Source organism: Daktulosphaira vitifoliae, unplaced genomic scaffold (genome assembly GCF_025091365.1).
Source record: "Daktulosphaira vitifoliae isolate Bord-2020 unplaced genomic scaffold, ASM2509136v1 Scaffold_3, whole genome shotgun sequence".
NCBI classification, from domain to species: domain Eukaryota; kingdom Metazoa; phylum Arthropoda; class Insecta; order Hemiptera; family Phylloxeridae; genus Daktulosphaira; species Daktulosphaira vitifoliae.
Window position 1 is genome coordinate 17,300,686 of NW_026099574.1, and position 16,726 is coordinate 17,317,411.

At 23.1% G+C, this 16,726-nt stretch overlaps 1 protein-coding gene across 2 annotated transcripts in view; it reads right to left on the reverse strand.

Moving 5' to 3' along the window:
• Positions 1 to 16,726, reverse strand: part of LOC126901265 (calcitonin gene-related peptide type 1 receptor-like) — a 71,668-nt gene that overhangs the window by 40,107 nt on the left and 14,835 nt on the right. The window lies entirely within an intron of this gene.

The following is a 16,726-nucleotide window of genomic DNA, read 5'->3' on the forward strand; positions in this document are numbered from 1 at the left end:
TCTACAAAATGTTTCTAAAAAAATTCCGCTAATTAATTCATACAACACAATTGAATTTGGTATTATTCTGAAAATTTAAAATATATCACAAAGAAATTTAAAAAATAGAAATATTAATAGTTGATTTCTAAAAAATTGAGAAACATAATTACGGATCAAAGTCTGAGTTTTTTTTTTTAAGCAAATAAATGGTATAAATTAAATAATAAAAAGTCTTAACTAAGAAGTTGTTTTAAAATTTAACAAAATTTCTATGTATTTATGTTTAAAATGAGTATATCCATATGAAGTTTAACTACAAGTAACATCAGTGCCGTGCAATTGAGAGAATAAAATTTCATTCTACACACTTAATTTTAAATAATTATTTATGATTATAATAAATTTAAAATTAAAATTATTTTTTATTGTTAAATAATTAAAAATAATGTTATTCAAAACAGCTTAATGTTAAAACTAGGCTTATTATATAATCACATATAATATAATTGCCTATAATCGCGTAGTATTTAAAATACTATAGAATTTAATTATTTTTTCGGAACTAAATAGTATTCTATATCCTATAAATTAAAAAAAAAATTAGTTTGATCGCTCTCCTTCACCTTTTTTTTTTTTNTTAAAAAAAAAATTAGTTTGATCGCTCTTCTTCACCTTTATAATTTTATTAGCTTTATTTTATTTTATGTAAACATAGTTTACATTAAACAAAAGTTGTTATCGACCAGTCATTTTCATAATTAGATTATTTTCTAATATATAACATATAAAATGTTTTTTATAATATTAGATTTTTAAATGGAAACATATTATGTTTACAATTAAATAATTTAAGCTAATAAAATTTTAAGGGGGAAGTGAAGAAATTGGAACAAATTGTAATTTGGAATTTAAATAGATTTATAATTTTATGTAGTGGGGTGGGTGTAACTCGCGTTGATGCACGTACACTATGTCCACATTCCACACACATGTTATGTATTTAAATCATAGATATAGTAATAATAAATTTGTAATAAAAAAATATATATTGATATAGTGTGATAGAGATAGAAATACAAATTGTTTTTATGGTGGAATAAATCATTTGTAGTTCCCATGATCTAATATTATAATTTCAATGATTTTTAAATTATAACTCTGATCATGGAAAAAATGGCCATTTTTCCATGATTAACGTGACTAGTATGAAAATGTAGTAGATAGATGGAAAAATTATATGAGAGAAAAGAAGAGTTCGAAAATTAAGAGGAATTTATAGAAAATGAAATAGATATCTATCCATTATTTGTAATCCATTAATTTTCTGCATATTATTATATTTTAATAATATCAATACGATATCTGAAAATTATATCATAATAACCTAAGTAATGGAAAAAAACGAATTGATTTGAAATTGAATATTTCATAGCCAAGTGTATCATTGTAGTTGAGTAATTTCAGTAATGACACTTGAATATTTAAATAGCTTGCTTATGCGTGTTTTCAGTTTTGTTGTATCATAAACAGCTATTTTCTTTTGGATTTTAAAAAATATTTCGGAAATGCTGTTGTCACGCTGATGGTAAAATTTATGTTTTTATCCGAAAAATAAAAGTGCAAGTATTTAATAATTTTTGTCACGTAAATGTTTACATTTCTCAAGATATAATCAGAAGCAAAATAAATGAAGACTTTGTCCACGTGCAAAATTGACTTAGTATAAAAATTAGTTATAACATTAAATTTCACATAATTTTTTAAAAATTTAAGTAAATATTTGAATTCTACCAAAATGTTTTTGTTGTCTACAATATCCCAGAGATAGAAGATAATTAAATTTAAAGTATAATTTAATTAGAAATATTGTAGTACAGTAGTTGATTTTTTTACACGCTCATTATGCATATTTTTTTTATACAAATAACTAACATAAGATATTAGTATCTGCGGCAACTTGTAAAATAGTCATCTGATAAATTATGCTGGGTTTTCTATTATTCAAGTGCATAAATTAAATTAGAATTATTATAATAATTTCTAGACGAATAATAATTTACTCTGATACGAATGATCCTTTAGAACACTTAAGAAACTTAAAGTAATTGCAATTCATGCATTTGAAGTGATAGCCTGTCGTACCGTGATTTCACAGTTGGCCTACGGAAATGCTATTTGCATAGAATTTTGTACCTTTGAGGCTGAAATTTAATTTAAAAGCCGGCCACGATGTTCTCATTGTCTTATTATATTCAAATGTGTAATGAAGGCAGTAGTGTTCTTCAACAGTTTAATGTCACATAAATCTCGCACTTTTGACACTTGAATTTATTTGAAGTTGAAAATTATTAAATTTGCCAATTCATTTTTGACAGCGATTATCTAACTTTTGTTTAAAATTGTAGACTTAAGTCACACTAAGTCGTTATTCAAGAATTTTCCAAACAATTAAGCACAAATTTTTTTCATTTTGCGTACATTAAAATATTTTTTATCTAACAATATTCGTTATACTAAATTCAGAATCGTTTTTTAACATCCGTATAATTATTAGTTGAAATTGTAATGATTCGTAATAGTAGTAATATGAGTATTAGTGGACTACTCTAGTTGATTTCTACCAATTATACTACAACTGCTTATAGTAAAAAAATTATGTTAAGCCGTTTAAATATCATAAAAATTAATACAAAAACTTTTAACTTAAGAATAGAATTCACATGAACTTAAATAACTTAAAAGTCTACGCCTTTTCTATGATTCGCATTTCTAAAACAAAACTAGAAAAATTAAAGGAACCGAAAGAATTTTTAATTTTACATGAAGTTTTAATCAGAGTTTCATGTTAAATTAATTACTTTTTTATTTATTAGAAGCATATAAAACAAAATCAATTACAAATATTAATTTGAAAATATTCTAACTGTAAAGTTTATATATGGTAAAAAAACAACTAACATTTACAAAAAATAATATGAAAACACTTTAACTAAAGTCCTTATAAAAAAATTAACTACAATTAATTAAACACATATCTTCTCAGCTTTACAACGAAGTTAATATTTCCAAGTTTCGATAGCAAAATACCTAACAAATTATATTTTATAATTAAAAAATGTGTAAATTTTAGACTTATAAAAACTTCTTATGGTTTTATTATCGAGTACCTATATAAGAGGGAAATTCGTTCATAAAACTATTCTACAATTATTTTTATTATATAGAATTTTTCGTGCAGGTTTTGGTATGTTTAATTATTATGTAGTACAATTAAGCACCAAATCGCTTAAGCATACGCAGATTTAACACCAAGAAATTACTGGGTTTAATTCTAGTCATGTTTTATACTTATACATAATATGTAGTTAGTTCTCACTTGCTTAAGAACAAATATTGAGCTTATACTTTCGAAGTGAAGAATCAAAATTAATTGAAAATTAAACGAAAACTATAACGTGCTCATGATTACACATTTCTAGGCTCAGTAAATGATATACACAAAAGTACAAACATAAATGATAACATATATAAGTCTTCCATTAATATTATTGTTTAAGTATAAGCGTTAAATTTGTTTTTAATACTAAATGAATACATATTTAAATTGATGTTGATATCCTATTATAAAAAAATTATAGATATTTAGAGTAGTTTTTATAATATTTGTATAAGTTTCAATGTATTAACACGAGAATGTCTGTAAATGTAACACGTGTGATATTGATTTTAATAGAAATTAGTATGTGTTTAACACAGAAATAACATCTCTATGAAAAAAAAACCGAGCACAGTGGAGTTTCGACATAGTGTAGGCGTGACATAGTTCGGACAAGTACATATGATATCTGACAGTGATTAACATCACTATAATAAAAAATCCTTCAATTCAAATCTGTTAAATTTCACAATAATTTATGTATTTGTAATTACACCGTTACTATGATTTAATAATTTCACTAAAATATTAAAGGCTTGTTAAATTATGTGTTTTATCACATAATATGGACTGGAAATTTTTGTAATCGTTAAGCTTCTGCTAAACAATCAATTTTAATTTTAAACCTATTTAATGCTCTTATCGAAGTATTTTTCTACATCTTTTAAAAATATAAATATATGGTATTCATGCATCCTAAATTTTTTATTACAATCATTTTCAATATTTTCTATAAGACTTAAAACTCTTGTAGAGTTTTTTTAAATAAAAGTTATATCAGTTATAAAATAAAAAAAAAATTTTTGAATATGCTATTTTAGCGTAATTCTGAGAAAAATTTTTAATTTATAAAATTGAGGGGATTTTTTTAAATTTTGGACTTAATTAGAAAAAATTGGGGTCTTTTGATGTTTTGCTCATTACATCGGTCTAGTGAGAATTAAATATTTTTATGGACAAATATAATAAACAAACAATATTACAAAACCAAAACCTTCTCAGATTCGCAACGAAGATAAAACAACCATATATTAGGTATTTAAAAATCAAATCATAAAGTGAATTAAAAATAATATAAATAATAGTAGACGTTATTTAATAAACTAGTTATGAGTTTTTTCACAGGTCATGCATCATAAAAGTTTATGTTGTGTGTAAAAACAAGTACAATGTTCAATTTTCTTGTACATAATTTAATTACTGCCTTCTCAAAGATTAGTAATGTCTTGTGTATTGACAAATTTAAGATCAAAAATGTTTGTGAAACTGAAACAGGCAGAACGTCTATGCTATCTCGTTTTTCTAATAAACTTAAAATATAAATTAAAAGCTAAAGTATACTCAGAACAAAGATTTCATATTTGTTATATTAAAAATAATATTAAATCCAAAATTACTGTTATAATCCTTTTTATATATTTTATATTATATTATATTTTCTACTATAGAATAATGTTTAAAAGTGCAATAAAAATATGTTGACATGAAAACTTTTTCTAATTTAAAATAAGCGAATTCAAATAATAAAAACATAACATTAATTAAAACTTTATCATGAAAATAGAATACAATAGTTGAATAATTGATAGATAGTATTTTTGAAATAAATTTTAATAATTCAAAAAGATGTGTTAATAGTATTTGAAAATAAAATGGACAGTATTTCATAATATAATTGAAAATTTCAATTATTTTAGTTTTGAAACAAGATTTTGGTTAGTAAGATTTACAAATATTTTTATTTGAAATTGTTATTTGTTCAATAATTTGACTTCTTTTTTAAAATTTCCAATCTACTATCAGTTTTTGTTATTCCTTTGTAAAAATCAATACAGTGCATTACAAATACTTTGTAATTATTTATATATGTTCACAAATAACTGAAATATGTAACTTTAAGCATTTTAAATAGCTGGTAAATACTGTTTTTTATGTATATATAAACCTATTTTTTACTGAAAATAAAACATTATTTTTTGTAAAACTTTTAATTGAAATATATTAGGAACTAATATAAAGCGATATAGAGTTTAAAGTTTGTTTATTTTTTTATTTTAGGCATTTAAGGTACGCCCACTCAGCTTGTATCAAACTAAAATTAAGCTGTAAACTATTCGGAAATGAAAATTTCAATAAAATTTATATCTTTATTATTCGAGTAGTCAATCTGTAATTTATTTGATCAATCAATTAATTAATGACATTAATAATTATAAATTAAATTATTCATTATTCTTATGCTGGAATAATAATTAAAAGTCATCATAAGTGACTCTATAAAAAGGTTGTTTTAATTTCTATAGATTCTATCGTATTAAATAAACTGAACAGATATATTTTTTTAACTTTTCTATACCAAAGTTGATTAGATTTTATAATAAAAAAAAATAGAAAGTAGTGGTAATTTGTGGAAATTTTACTTTTTTAAATTCTCATATCAAGTAAAATATATTAGAGAAAATATTATGAAAATTATATCAAATACACTGATGTAGAATGTAGTACAGATTAAACAAAAAAATTAAGTTCATATGTTGGTAAATGAATTTCAGGTGTGTTTATGTAAATTAGAAATGTTATCGATGGGTTACGTTATTTAATGAATAAACACCAAAAGGGTGTAAAAGTAACTAGTTATTGTTTATTTTTTATCGCTAAATTTACGAGGTATTTTATGTTTACTTGTTGAATAATCCTTAAAATTAAAAATCAACCATACTAAAACAATTTATGAAAAATCTTACAATATTTTATAAACATTCTTTTCCACGAACTTATTTAACAAATAATTAAAACATTTATAATTTTCAATAATAATAAACAACAACTTGAATTTGAATAACTTCTGAATAAAATATTTATTAGCATTTATATTGCTTGTTAAAGGCACATCATATTTTATGAATTTGTCATTTAATGTATAAAAAGAGATGCAATTCTGAAAAAAAATGAGAATAAAAACATAAATTTAGTGAGAATAACAAAACCTGACTGTATGGTATAGATATTTACCAACATTGTGCCGTATATTAACACAGCTAAAAATTAAATTAAAAATACCATAAGTATTTTTTAGATGGGTTATTAAAATTTTATTCGAAAATTATCAAATTAATCACAAAAAATTTCTTTTTAAGTCAATTTTAGCTTCGATGCGTAGCTGAGAAAGTATTAACTTTATCATGATGTGTTTTTTTTTTATTTATTTTTTGTGTCTGTCACTACTTTCTCTTAGTTGTCACTGGACCGATTTTTCTCAATGATACTTCAATAGATCACAAATCGTATCTAGTTGATACGATTTTTACCCTAAAAAATTGAAAATTGTGCCCTTGTTCCCCGTAAATAATGAAAATCTGCCAAAATATTACAATTTTTAAAATCGTTAAATTTCGACATATTTTTCTAAAAGTTGCCATAACTTATTGAAAAATTAATAAATCCAAATAATTCTTTTCTATATTAAAACTATAGATATTTATCTTTCATTTTATATACATTTTTTTGAAAATCTGACCCTTTATCTACCCACAAGAGGAGGATTCAAAGTAGCAACTTCTGCATAAAAATTTTAATTTTTCAACATAAGTTTTGAACATGTTCAGGAAATACTCCAAACTTCTAACATACGCTAAAATAAAGTAAGATACTATGTTACTGGGCATTATTTGTAGCGGTCAATTTTATGCAGTGACTATATCTACATATAAGGCATTGGGCTTACAAAAACCTTAAAACAGTGTAAAAAGTTTTCATTGTGACAATACCAGCGCCTTCTCGAATTTAACTCAATGCTTTATATTGACCCCTCTAATATAAACCTCTGGGAATTACATCGCTAGTATCGCTTATTGAAGTGGTTATTCTATTGACTAAAAAAAGGCATAGTGAAATGCAAAACACAAAGACCTAACTATGTCATGACCATAAAAAAGTGTCTATTGACATTAAAAAATTGAAAGAAATATCAATATTATTATACAATTTTCATTTATATAGCAATGTTGAGTTTATTTAAAACATTTGAATACATGACAAGAATTTAGTATTAAAGACAACATGAATACCGGCATTCATTTTTTTTTTTTATTTTTATTATTTATAAATTTAATCAAATTTTTTAACTCGAACAAACTTAAAGAAAAGGCGACGAACTATTCAGTGGATTTCAAAAAAGAAAAATGAATTTATTCATTTCAAATTGGTAAATGAGAAATTATAAATTAATAATAAACCTATACGTTTAAAGTATTTTAAGACATTTTTCTAATTTTGCACATAAATTAAATGATAGAACAACCACTATATTTTACAATAAATGCTTTTGTATCATAATTATTTATTTGTAAACTAATCCAAGCTAAAATGTTCAGTATTTGTTTAACCAAAACAAACACTGAAAAACAAGATGTGTGTGGAAATGGTTGACAATTAAACAATAGGGATTTTTAAATTTGTTTTTTTACTAATTAATAATATTCTAAAAAAAATCTGATAAAAAAACCTAATTTCATATTTGAAAACAAGTATTTTCTGATAAGTTTTACATCAAACCCTTCAACTTATAACGTGTATACGATAAAAGTAACAATTACTTTATGATTTTTTATAATTTCTCCGTAATAATTTCAATACTAAATCATTAAATAACTAATTTCGTACTAAAATTAATTACAATAATAAGTATATATTTAACTATTATACTTATAATTCATAAAACTTGTAATCAGGATATAAATAAGGAATTAGAAGTTCATTTTGCTTTTGGAATAAACCACTAATTTTTTTTTAAATTAAACACTATCTACAGATTTGTATAGAAGCATTTCTTATGATAGTGATTTTAATCATTATTAGATATCATCTAAATTTGTCCCAACTATGCCACGTTCACACTATCCCGCGACCTCACTGTGCTAACGTTTTTTATTATTTGTTTTTAATAAATAAAATTAAAATGTTTAATTTTTTTAAAACTCCAAAACAGAAACTTTTTAGCATTTTTATTGTAAAATTTTTAAGTTTATAACAATACTAGGAAACATGTATTCGATTTACAAGCATTTCAAAACAGAAAGTGTACTCATATACTCATACTCTTCCCGCGATACATTTTACAATGTTTCTTACTCCCTGAATACTTTTCCTAAATTTGCTATCAACATTATTAGTCCTTCGAGTTTAAAAAAACTAAAACAATTCTATATAATTTATCTAATAGAGCATTGACAGTTATTTTATCGTTAAAAACACATCTACACTTTTTTTGAACCAAATATGGATGTTAATATCTTTAATATATATTATAAGGTAAATATTTTTTATTTTATTTACGTTATTTATATATTTAAAACTTATTATATTAATGTTTTTTTAACTGAAAAACTTTAAATTAATTAGCAAAAGTGATGTTTTATTTAAAAGTGTAGGGAAGTCGTTTTTTTAAGAGAACAATCGAATTTTTTGACCGACCAACTAACTTTTTAACGACTATAAACTTAAAATTACTCTTTTTAGCTGACTAAAGTAACATTTACAACTTTTTGTTACGACCTTAAACAGACACAGTCAANTTTTACAACTTTTTGTTACGACCATAAACAGACACAGTCAACTTATTTATATGTATACTTTTTTAGTGTATTAATTTTCAGTTTATTAAATAAATAGACTCGTTTATATTAATTTTTCTGCTCTAGAATAATTATCAAGCTGACTTATTTTGTCAGCTTTGAATTGCTTGATTTTGATTAGATATTACCATCAAATAAATGGATTATTTCGATATTTTCATAGAGTTTTACAAATTGATTTCTGAATAAAATTAGAGTGATTATAAAACAATTAAATTTTGTACATTAGATAGATAAAACTAACTAATAGTTAATAAACTAACTTATTAATAGTAATTAGTACATGTAGTGTATGAGACATTATTAATATTTATTTACTTAATTTCTATTATAACTCTAAGGATCATGATTTTAAACTTATAAACAATTTTCTATTAAACCAATAGAATGTAACTACTAAAATACCTAATCCAAATATAATGCAATAGCCATATGATTACATATTGGATACGTGTTTCTGTTATTTATTTTTTCAAATAACTTCAGTTCCAAGTGCAACGATTAAAAATACGATCCAATATAAATTTTAATTACAATATTTTTTTTAAATTTAATTTACAAACAATTTTTGTGAAACACATTTCAATGAACTTTTGACCGTTCGGGACACTATACGAAGGAAAATAATATCATTCTTTTTTTTTGGAATTAATAATCTTTGATTTTAGATATATGTTATATATTATATATATTATCAATATAAATCATATTACAAGTAAAATTTATTTATGTAAAAAATAAGTTAAAAATTTTACTTCATATAACTACAATTCTCTTATCAAGTACTTTAAAGTCAACAAAATCACAAAGACCATGTTATAAATTGACAAATAAGTCTAGTGATAAAGTTTTCCTGGATATGCGCAATACCTCTATCAACAGTAAGGTGTTTAACATTATAGCAAATTTCATACAAGTATCGAAATTCAATATTGTGTTAACTCAAGATAAAAAATTTAGTATTTTCCCATATAATAAATAATTCAAAAATAGAAAAAAATATCGTATATAAACTGTTCGCTAAGCAATGTTTTATTTATCGTGTCAAGTGATTTTGATCGTATTTCAAACAAACTGCTGCTATTTTTTAAACAAATTATTTTATATGAAATATGAATTTTCATTTTTATTGACAAAAATATATATAAAGAAAAAACCCAGTAAATTATAAGTACAAAAATACTTCTTATAACTTGTGCTAAGTCAGCTCAATAATAAATTTTCTTCGTCAAAGTTTCCTCAGAGGTAGTAAAGGATAATATTTACAAAATATAGATGAAATAAACTGGAGAAACATTAAACTTGTAGCTAGACTTAGACGTGTTTCATACACACAACATCTTTACATTAAACAGAGCATGAAATCGTTCATCGTACATGTATGATTAGGTATATACACAACACTTTATTTCTAACGCTTTTTAGACAGCTTGTTTATTATATTTCATTAACTTTCAGTTATTGTCTAATATTTGAAGGATATAAACGTTTCATTTTTTCAAACCCAAAACATTAACTATCAAATTGAGTCTGACAGTTCTTAACATTCTATCGATGTGATTTTTTTTTTTTAATAACTTTACAAAAAAATTCTACGCACGTAATTTTTTAGTGCATAATATATTATTGTTATTGCTCTAATAACTTTTTACAATACTTTATACAACGATGGAATGAATAATTTAACAAACTAATAATTCCTCAGATCAGTATTTAATTATAATAAAAAAGTAAGAGTTTTCCTTATCTTACTTTTTTTATTTATTACGCGCAACTAATATAATTGAGTAAAAACTCAGAATCTTACACTGTTTTCTATAATTATGATTATTGTTTAGTTCATTACAAAGTTGATATTTAAGATTGCCAAAGTTTAATGGACAATAATTATGGCACATTTAACATATTTAATATGTGAATAATTTAAACATTTAAGTGAATTATTTTACTAAAATAAAAATGTTCTGCCACTTGAAAAGTTTAAATTATATAAACAAATTATGCATGTATTGAAAAAATATATATGTTTTTGGTCATTATAATGCAAAAATAATGTATTTTAAATATATTTAAACAATACTCATTCGCATTCCATCTTATAATTAATAAGATAATATTTTGAAAATTTCCTAATATTAGTTTTACATAGACCCGTTTTGATTGTAAATATATTCAAACCGAAATTATAACAAATAATTTCAATGATAATACTTTATATCCCCCATTGTGGTAAAAATATACTTTTGTGTAAGCATAGTCATATATACATTAGTAATATATATATTAATGTACGTACAAATTTAAGAATATATTACTAATGTACTGAACTAATACGTTTGCGCAATCAAGTCTCATCATACAAATGGCCATCTTAACCGTTAAATGTCTTCGCCGTGATAAATACTGCAGTACAATGGTAACAACATTTAATATAACTATCTAGTAGGCGACGATTTTCTGCAATATGAACAAATTTTTATATCTAGAAATAGTTGAGTAAATCCTTAATCGACGATAAATTTAATAAAATCCTTATCAAATCACTTATTATTACTTGTTTTTGTATAAAGTGATATGAAAATTTCAGTTAGTTGAATAGTTTTAATTGCGGTTAAATGACAAAACAACGTTTTCTTGTTATAATTGTATTTTCATATAAGTTTTTACTTATAACCTAAAATTTAGCGCATTGTAAAAGTTGCAGTATTTTTTCGCGTGTTGTTGAATATTTATTAAAATTATATATATATATTGATTAATAAGAATCAACGGCGAAAGAAATGATCCAGATGTAGTCTAGGTATATGGGAGTAGCAACGGCCGTCACGCTCGGTGTGAAGTGCCTGTCAGGACCACTCCACCGCTGGCCCCAAATGAGATGGACCACGTACAGAGTCCGGGTCTTGAATGCTACAAGTATCTTGTAGGGGTCACGACCGAACACGTGCGTGTTTCGTATGCAGAAGAGTGGGCTACCAGGCAAAGGATTGTCCTGGTAAAGCTAAGAGGGTCTGAAAAACCTGTTTGAGAGATGGGCAGGTCCTTTTTGACATTTGTGTTTATATGTTTTAAATGATAGAATTCTTAAGTTAATAGCGAAGTCCTACTACCACCTTCACATGGTACGGACTGGACAACAAACTCCATTGGAGTTCGGCTAATGAGGGAGGCTACCCCGTATGTGAGATATATAGACGGTGTGGCCCGCCCTGAAGTAATGCTTAACAACAGTCCCAGGAAAGTCCACAATATGTTGGTCATGAAAAGAAAAAAAAAATGAAAAAGATGTTAATAATGAAAGTGTTGAAAAACCCCACCAAGAAGGTCCATTAATTAGTGGAACAGAATCACCACAATTCAAAACTTTAGTTTTGGAAAAAATTTAAATATAAATATTCATTGTTTTGCTGAATCTTATATTGGTATAAAAATTAATGAAGTATTAAATATCATTAAACTTGTAAATATATATTAAAATAAAAATTTGAGAACAAAAACAGTATCAGGAAAGTAATTTGAAATTATTGAACATTTTTTTTGAACAACTTTAAAATAGTTCTAAGCTAAGTATTTATAAAGTTTATAAATTTTTCAAAAAATATATGAGTGAGATAAAAGTAATATTAATACTAAAAATATATTGTTACAACTACAGATCAAGGTTTTACTATAGATATGTCAGTTAATTCTTTAAATATATCATGCCATTCTTTTAAATAATAAAATGCTTATAATTAAAAATTATTTAGCTATGTTAGTAATATTTCACTATTTTATTTTATACTGATATTGTATAATATAGTTTAATTACAATTTGTATACTATTTTAATAATACAATTCCAATTTTTACTCAGTGAGAATTTTAAAAATAAACTGAGTTTTATATGTGAAGTGTCGTTCATTTTGTCGATGAAAATAGTGTGGAGGCTCATCCTACTAACTGGATTGATGATGAAATGTAAACATTTATAAAAAATAATAACAATGCTTCAAAATTGAGGGATGGGAAAATTAAGCCTAATAAATTTGAATTTAACTATTATAGAGCAAGAGTTTTATCTTCTAACATTTTTAAGTTAATATATTTTTAATATTAAAAATATTTATTTGGAATATCTAAATTGTTTACATAATAACAAAATAATTAATTTGAATAGGTTCTTTTAAAAAGCTAAAGAATTATTAGAGCACATACAGTTCATATTTGATTTGAATGATTTAGATGATAACATCAAAGTTCAAAATCTAAAAAGGAAAATAAGTATCAACTCCAGTATATCATTAATTCAAAGTAAATGATAATTGCTTAGTTTGAAATTTAATGTGAAATTTTGTTATGCAATTTTGGTTCATCCAAATCGTCTGATAAATCAATATATTTCAAACAAAGATATAAAGTCAAAAAAAGAAAAAGTCCTCTAATTTCAAATAAACTTGATGAAATTGTTTCAAATGATAGTTGAATTTGTAAATAATATATATATATATATATGTATACAATGTTTTAGACTTAACTGAGAAAGCTCATAACTTTTTATTTCATTAATATTTTGTTTAAAAAATTTTTAAATATTACATAAAAAAAAATTTAACAAAATAAAAATTAATCAAAAGTTTTAACCCTTGTCAGTTAAATCTGAGGCACTCAGTTCAAATATACAAGATTATTCTTTTAACGCTAGCCACTCAGTTTCACTTAAAATAATAATTACGTTAAGAAAATTATGTTTGATATATTTTAGTTTCATACATTACTTTTTGTAATTCATCCTTTATACCTTTTAAGAGTCTCAAATTAATTTTTATTATTTATTATTAGTTGATTATTGTTAAATTTAGTTAGTGGTAATAATAAGGAAGATAATTATCTTGCATAAATAAAACAATAAAACATTGAAATCTTGTTATAGAAAAGTTGATAGTTTATCGTATTCCCAAGATAATATTTCTTTAAATAATGTTTGTTGAAAATTATTTTATTATTTCTAGCAAATTTTATTTTACTAGTACTATTTACAAAAAATAAATAAATAATATTTTTTCCATTAGGTCATGAAATTATTGTTTTAAAAGAACCAGACAATTTTGTAAATTTTAATAATACTCCTGGAAAATTTTCTTAATCCGTTTATAATAATAAAGGTTAAAAATAATAATGCAATTAATTAAAGAGTCCTTTTTTTAGTGATTACCATGAATTCAAATTAACCCAATACAATTCAATCCAGTTCTCAAAATAATAATGGTGGATAATTTTTCTTTAATCTTTGCTGATATATAGGTTTTCTGTTACTTTAAATATTAATAGTTTTTGCTTTGTAAATATTAGATTGAATTAACCTAAATGAATATATCCAAGGTATATCCAAATAAAATCAATATATTAAGCTATTGAAAAGTACATAATTATATAAAATAACTAAAAAACTTATTTTTTCAGATATATTTTCAGAAACAAGAAAATTATCAATTGTTTAGCATAAAATAAATTAGAGGTTACCAATACATCTAATGAACAGCAACAAATTTTAAAACAAATGTAAATTTTGCTATATAATTTTAATTATATAGCACATTATTCCAACAATGTTTTGATTGAAAATATTGATTTTTTTTTTTATGAAAACCTTTATCAACACATGATGAATTGAAAAAATAGAGTTTCAGTTAAAGCATGAAGACAATTTTAAGAACAAAGTGGTAATACAATTTTTTTTAATTGTGTTTTCAAAAAATATTAATAATAAATTATAATAAAGTCTTAATTAAAATTTTAATTGTAGGTTTGTGAACATCTTAAAGTTGATGGTAAAAATATGTTACATAAATAATGAAAAAAGTTTTTTGTGATACACTTTGAAAAATTTTACACATTTTCAACTAAGAAATAAAAATAACTTTTCCATATTACTTTTCAACAAGTCAATTTTCGATGATATACTTTTTCTAGTTGATCAAATAGTAATATTTTGAATGAATTAATTGATTTTAGAAGCAATTAAAAAATCAAAATTAAAAAGCGCCTTAGATTTTTAAATTATTGAGATAATTGTAAAATAGCTCACAACATCAAAATCTAGATTGGAAAAAAAATACTCAGATAACTATTATCTGAGTATTTTCTAAATATCTAAATGACTTCAATTATTTAAATACTTTTAAGAGTTAATGATATTTTATAGATTTTTAAACATATGTAAATATTTTATTAGTAATATATTTGAAAAGTACCTTTATTAAATGTTATTCTTATTTTTATATCCCAGATATATTTCTGTTTAATATTTATTAAATATAGAAAATATAGATAGATGTATATTAATATAATGTTGGAATAGCAATATCTATTATATATCTATCCATAATATTATGAAAATATTAAAGTTTTTGTTTTTTTACTAAATATTTCATTTTTCATCTTAGTATATTATAAAAATTTTATATTGCTAACATATTTATAAATTTTTATTTTTGTGAGATGTAAAAAATCGGTTTACAAGACATCCATACAATATTCATGTAATATTAAGATTACTGTAGATAGTTTCTGAGGATATTAATAAGATAAAAATGTTTCAATAATTATATTAAATAAATATAACAATGATATTTCTTTGCTGTGTGGGTTGTATTAAAATAGAATTAACTTAAACCAGTAGTATTATTGTTGAAAAATTCAAGAGCAAATAATCAAAACATATAAATCTATAAACCACTTTATCCATATGTCAAATAAAAGAAATAATTATTGTTTGTCACAGAACATTTGCAAGAATTACAGTTCTGAGGAAATTTAATTAACACAAGTTATGTTTGCAGTAATACAAGTTATAGTATATAAGACAAGTAGGAAATCACTGTACTTAATAATTCCCCAAGATACACCAGGCTAATCTACAAAAATTGGCTGGCGTTAATTAAGTTAACAGTTAATTAAATAAAAATGTTATTAATAATGTAACAATACAAAAGTTAGTCAAATTATTTTTTATTATTTTAATGTGAACGCGTTAACCTTTAAAAAAAATTATAGTTATTTTATCTATTTTAAGTTAAATTTCGATGAAAAAATTACAAACTCAATATTTATTACGTTTCTTTAAAAAAATGATATGTATACATTTTTTAACTTTTTATAATTGGTTAAATTAGGTTAACAATTATAAATGTAAACAAACATCTTATGTAATAAAATAAACAGGCACGTATTTAAAAATGCATAACAAGAGGAGATACAACAAATAAAAGTTTTCTTTTTTCAAGCTAACATGTAGAATTTTATAAATTGATTATGAGCAAAAATAAAAAGATCAATAAATATTTTTGATCAAAATTGCATGATCAATATGTGAACACAAATACGCCACAGAAAGACGCATTCATAAAAAAAAATTTTAAGGGCTTAACAAGTTATATGAAAAATACATGAAAAATTTCAAGCATATATCCTAGCTCACTGACAAGCATGTATCAAAAATGCATAAGCAAAACGCTTTACACTAAATCTTTATTAGTAACTTAGAAATCAATATTGAAAACATAATAGTCTGTAGATTGCATTTTAAATTTAAATACAAGTATCCAATATTTAATTAATAATTGATATGTTTGAAAATATCCTAAAAAATTGTAATTTTAACTGAGCAGAATGAGAAATCATTGATACTATATTCC